This window comes from Camellia sinensis, chromosome 14 (genome assembly GCF_055761805.1).
Source record: "Camellia sinensis isolate YWXY chromosome 14, ASM5576180v1, whole genome shotgun sequence".
Taxonomy (NCBI): Eukaryota; Viridiplantae; Streptophyta; class Magnoliopsida; order Ericales; family Theaceae; genus Camellia; species Camellia sinensis.
Genome location: NC_138974.1, coordinates 17,416,221 through 17,422,173, shown reverse-complemented (window position 1 = coordinate 17,422,173; position 5,953 = coordinate 17,416,221). Strand labels below are relative to the sequence as shown.

General features: G+C 33.0%; 1 long non-coding RNA gene across 1 annotated transcript; it reads left to right on the top strand.

Moving 5' to 3' along the window:
• Positions 1-209: 209 nt before the first annotated feature.
• Positions 210-3,386, top strand: LOC145807494 (uncharacterized). Its single transcript, XR_014350633.1, has 2 exons — positions 210-302; positions 3,160-3,386. It is a non-coding gene; the product is annotated as an uncharacterized LOC145807494 (long non-coding RNA).
• Positions 3,387-5,953: the final 2,567 nt, after the last annotated feature.

Genomic DNA, 5,953 nt, shown 5'->3' with positions numbered 1-5,953 from the left:
TGCCTAAAAAATTTAAAAATTAAACTTCCGGCTCAAATATTTTTTTAATAATAAAATTCTGAATACTTGGACTTTGGAGGACATAACACGGATATACACGTTGGATGCACATCAGCATATCTCTATCTAATGACCCAAATATAATAAATGAAGATAAAAAGGGATTAGTGCATTGGGGTTGAGCTTATCTTTATATCTTATCCACTTCAATTTCTGTTATTTTTCTTCCCAAAAAAAAAAAAAAGGTGAAATAAGATTTCAACGTTTTCATCTTTCAAAATAATTGAGGGGCAGTTCAAAAGGTAAGTCACCCAAGTTAGGTTTTAAGTTTGAGTTTTGTGTCTTACTTTGCTTGATATTTGATACTAATTGTAGTCATATATATTCTAAATTTATATTTATGGTAGGTTTGAAGACGCAATATGTGAGGCTATATGTATTTTGAGTTTGTGCTCTTGGGTGTTAAGGAGTCTTGTCTGTAAATAATTTTTGGTTATACAAATAAAAAAAAATTAAAGGATATGTAAGGCCTAACGCTCCATTTAGAATGTAAGGTGAAGAAAAAAAAAAAATGATTGTCTCTCTTATTTAGGTAAAAAAAGAAAAGAAATGATTATCTTTTTTCACTATCATATTTGGATAATTAAGAAAGTAAAGTATGTGAGAGAAGCATATGGGTGAGATTTCTTTTTTATTCTTCCTATGTATTTTAAGGGATAATCTTAGTATTATAAATATTTTACAAACAATTAACTTATTTATTAACAAATCTCACTACTTTTAGTGAAAAATAAATAGGTTTAATAAGAGAGACATCTTTCTCGTCATTTCTTACTATTTCTCTCTTAACTTATAAATTACATTTAAAAATAATTTTCTTTCTAATCATTTATTACTACTACTCTCCAAATGACCCCATTCAGAGTGTAAGTGAAAATTTATCTTGATTTATACAATGAATGTAAGTATCACAATTCGAGACACATGAAACCTAAGTGAAAATAAGTATAGCTGTAAGGGCTAAATTATTTACTTTTTTAATCTACTGGAAGTTAGAGTTATTCAACCTATCATGTTTTTATTTTCACACCCGCATCTTACATTTCTTTTAAGTATCATTGCCCGATGTCCGACTGTGTTGACTTTCGGATGACACATATTATGTTTATTATATAGTATCGATCCAATTTGACTCGATATTTGTCTATCCCTAGGTGTTGTAAGGGTGGTAGGTGTAGTTGGTTTTTCATGCTTCTCGGAGGGGTTTAGTCTCCTCGAGTATGATAGTCCTATAGTTCGGACTCTCGTGGTTTTTGTGAAAATCCATATTTAAATTATTCTTAAAAGAAAATAAATAAATAAATTAATTAATTAATGTTATTCAGAACCTACCTAAAATATAGAATAGTAAAAAAAAAAAATAGTTTTAAATTAACCCAATTCTATCACTAACATAGACCTTAAGGTATTGATGTTCAATAATTATTGTTATAAATTATTAAAATATATATATATATATATGGGAGAATCAGATTCGGTGGCAAGGGTATGTCACATGCTAACTTGCATGTTGGCTTGGTGAATTCCACCAAATGATGGCTTTTGGGTAGAGTGAAGTTTATGGCAGAAAATAACATCATGAAGAGAGAGAGAGAGAGAGAGAGAGAGAGAGAGAGAGAGAGAGATCTGCCTATATATATCATAGCTAGACTTAGTTTATGGACACATACAAACAAAAGAAGGAGTATATACGGGTGAGGAGAGATTCAGTAGAAGGGAAAGAAGAGGAGAAGGTTAAGGAAGCAAAATTTTTCTACCACTTTATCACCCATTTGAATCATACTATTAAGTAAGGAAACCCTCTCAATCCTCTCATTTTTTTTATATATATTTGAAAATTTCAGATTATATATGATAAATTGTCTAAACTGTGTTGAGAATAATCTGTTTTGAATCTGCCAGCATGTTTACCCGAATTTTTAGACAATTTTATACTCAAAATTTCGAGATGATTTCTGTTACAAAGTTGTTGATAATGATGTCTAGTTCATCTAGGAATTTTGGCAACAATTTTTGAGCTTTCTATGAATTTATAAAAATATTTTTACTAAATCTGAAACTGTGTTGAGAATAATCTGTTTTGAATCTGCCAGCATGTTTGCCCGAATTTTTAGACAATTTTATACTCAAAATTTTGAGATGATTTCTTCTACAAAATTGTTGATAATGATGTCTAGTTCATCTAGGAATTTTGGCAACAATTTTTGAGCTTTCTATGAATTTATTCAAATTTTTAACTAAATCTAAAACTGTGAGACAGATTTTACTATGTATTTAAAAATTTATTTAAAATTCTATACTAAGCCAAATCTGGTAATTTCTAACCAAAAGATGAAATTTGAGAAGTCTAGTTTCATGATAAATTTTTAGATTATGGATTTGATCTATAAATTTAAGTATGGAATTAATGTAAGGAAATGTGACGAATCTGTATCAAAAAAAAAATTGCTGGGAATTTTACAGGATTATTTACACCTTCTTTTTCTGAAATTCTTTCTGAAAAGTGACCTAAACATCCCTATTGAGTATTCTGTTCAATTGCACGAATTTTAGAATTGTGTAAATAATTTAATTATAAATTTTAATACCGTGTATTCAGAGTGAGCCCTGGTTTTTAATAACTTTTAAGTAAATTGTGTCGCGAAATCCTAAGTTGGCACGGCGATTATTTGAACCCTTATCGGTATTTAGTTTTGGAATAAGGGTGGATGTGCGGGTGGCACGCAGGAAAGTTACGTACCCCTGGCAGACCGTTCCCTTGGGGCAGACAATGGATGTCACGGCTTGGGTATATAACTCCGGGCATGGGCATCTTTGGTAGTTCTTGAATATTTGACCAATGGAGGGTTTCCAAATTAACGTGGCCATGACTTAGTAGTTGGTAAGTTAAACCTCTTTGGCGAGATTTCAAAGGTCACCCAAGTTATTAAAATTATTTGAGGTATTTTAATGGTTGTAATTTATGTTTACGATTATATTATTATCTCGTGTTTATAATCTCATTATTTTCTCTCAAAAAGAATGGTAGGTTGGTTATGTTTTCTTACTGTGTTGCAAAACTCATGGCATATATTTTGTTGCCCTGGCGTTTCATGCCAGATTATGTCAAAGAAGGGACTGAGGCTGAAATTGGAGCTGCTGCTAATATCGAACCTTGGCTAACTTAGAGTCAAGATTTTATCAAAATAAAACCCTGTTATTTCTTGTATTAGTTTTTAACTATGTTGTGACGTTGTGTGTGAACTTGTAGTTTTATTTTGTTGTTGGACTTTGACTATGTAAGAATTTAAAATTTCCTAATTAGTAGTTAAAATTTTATCTAGCAAGTTATTGTTATTTAAATCTTATGACGTTTCAAAAAAAAAATTTGGGGCGTCACAGTTTTGAATCTGGTTTCACAAGTGCAATGTGAAACAGAAAAACGAATGAGAGTCCAAATCCGAAAAATCTTAGAAAAATCCATTAATCATTAGAAATGTCAAAAATGGATTGTATTGCCAGATTTCAGAGTCGCTACCTAAATATTTTTGAAAAATTTAGGAAACCTGTGACTCGTGCCAAAAGCCACTTATTCTTCGTAACCAAAGTGTCTTGGCTCGGAAACTTAGGTATGAGAGGGGAAGGTCATGAATTGAGCACCCCACTCACTCGATCAAAGATCAGCCTCTACTAATCACGATGTGAATTTTATCAACATTATATGCTCTTGTTCTAATTTTATTATGCTAACTTACTATGTGAGGCACACAATTGTAGACTATTTCGCTTGCTTTGGAAATGACTTGATTTTATGTAATTTTTGAAAGAGTTTTGAGTGCACACAACTCAAAAAAGAAGAAGAAATGAGCTCATACATACATTTGATCAAAATCTGCAATGCAAGTAAAATAACCTTCATCCATAGGCATTCAAACAGTTTATTTCAAGTAAGCACATAGTCTCATGGTAAGATGCTAAGTATGGTAACGATCACACACATGAATATGCTAAAGCAAAAAATGCTCACTTAGTACTCCGAGTTAAGCCAAAGAAAAAGAAAGCAATTAGAAAAATGCATGACCCTAACAATACACATGACTAATGCAACACATACAAGAATGCAACTATTAGATTCAGATCGATTATTAACATGTCGCATGGATTAACTCAAAGCATGTGGTAACGCATGTATTTAAGCAAGTAATAAATGGCAATGATATTCAAAATGATAAACCGAACCTTAATGCATGCAAAAGTGGATACAAAACATGGTAATGTTATGAAACGAAAACATGATGCTATATACAACCACAGTAAACATGTAAATAAAAGGGAGTAAGAAATAGAGGTTGAAAGACATACAAATATTACACATTTGCCCTCCCACAAGAGGGTCCGAATGAATGTCCTAATTAACTAATTATTACAATACCAAATGAATGAACTACTTAATTAATTATTACAAGTTCGAATGAAAGTAACTAATTAATTACAAATGAATCTCGAAGCTAATCTAATAGACTTGAATGAGCGGCGAGTCAAATGCGCACAAGCAAGAACATCATCCGGAAACCTCTCTATTTGCTACCAGAAGTTGCTCTGTTTATAGTCAGAAAATAGTTCTGTTTTGGCTTGTCACAACCCAAACCCGCCCCTATAGGTTTAGCGTCGTAATCGGCCAGTAATCCGTGATTACCAAAGGCCTGCTTAACAATAATGACAATAACACAATAATAGGTTGGCGAAAGCCAATCAATGATAGAAAATAATATCGAATGAGCCGTGAGGACTTAAATGTACACAACAACTTACATATACTAACATTGCATAATTACTTAAGTCCAAAACACACTTATATACAAAACGAAAGCATAACTTAGGGAAGTAAATCCCTTTATCAAAAACAGTACTAACAAAAGTCATAAAAACACTACATTCAAAATAATTGTTACAAAATGGTGAATTCAAGACACCCATGCCATGACACATTTTACTTCAAAACCTCGCTGTCACGACCCAAACCCGGCCCTATGGGTTTAGTACCGTAACCGGCCAGTAATCCGAGATTACCGAAGGCCTGCAGAACAGTAATACAGTAAAACAGAGTACAGGGCCTGGCGGAAGCCAATACAGTAAATAAATAGTGTCCATTGAGCTGTGACAGTCTGTATGCAAAAAGGGTTTTCACACATTTATACATAAACAGTACGTACAATATTGACATTCATTCAATCTAGGGACTCAACCCTAGATAGCGGTACAGAAAACATTCCGTCTGTACAACACAGTACACAAAATTAACAGTCACACAGTACAGGGACCTAATCCCTGTATAACAGTACAGTAAACAGTCAGTCTATACAAAACAGTGAAACAGTACAAAAAGGGGGAAATTCTAAAGCACCCCTAAGCCTTAACAGTAGGCTCGGAACCTCGCAGTGAGGCACAAAGGCTGGCTTGACAAAACTGGAGTTACCCTGACGCTCCTAGCTCCGTTCTGGTGCCTGTACACCTACATATATATATGAGCAGTGAGCTAAAGCCCAGTGAATAACATAAAGCGTAAAGGGGTTTAGAATGAATGTCCTTACAGTAATGAAAACAGTTCATTTCAATCAGTAATTCAGTTGCTCAGTACAGTAAACAGTCATATGTGGTACATCCATTAGCATAACAGTAACAGTAGGTCTTAAAAGACCGAACAGTAATGATGGCCATCAGTCAGTAAACAGTAGTGGTTTCACAAGGAAACCGACAGAGATCTCTGTGACAGTAACAGTAACAGTAAACCGTAGATACTAAGGATGCCACAGTACAGTTCAGAAATAAAGGACATACATTCATTCAGTAAATAATACCAGTTCAGTAAACAGTTCAGTTCAGTATTCAGAAGATAATCAGTTGAACATATCTT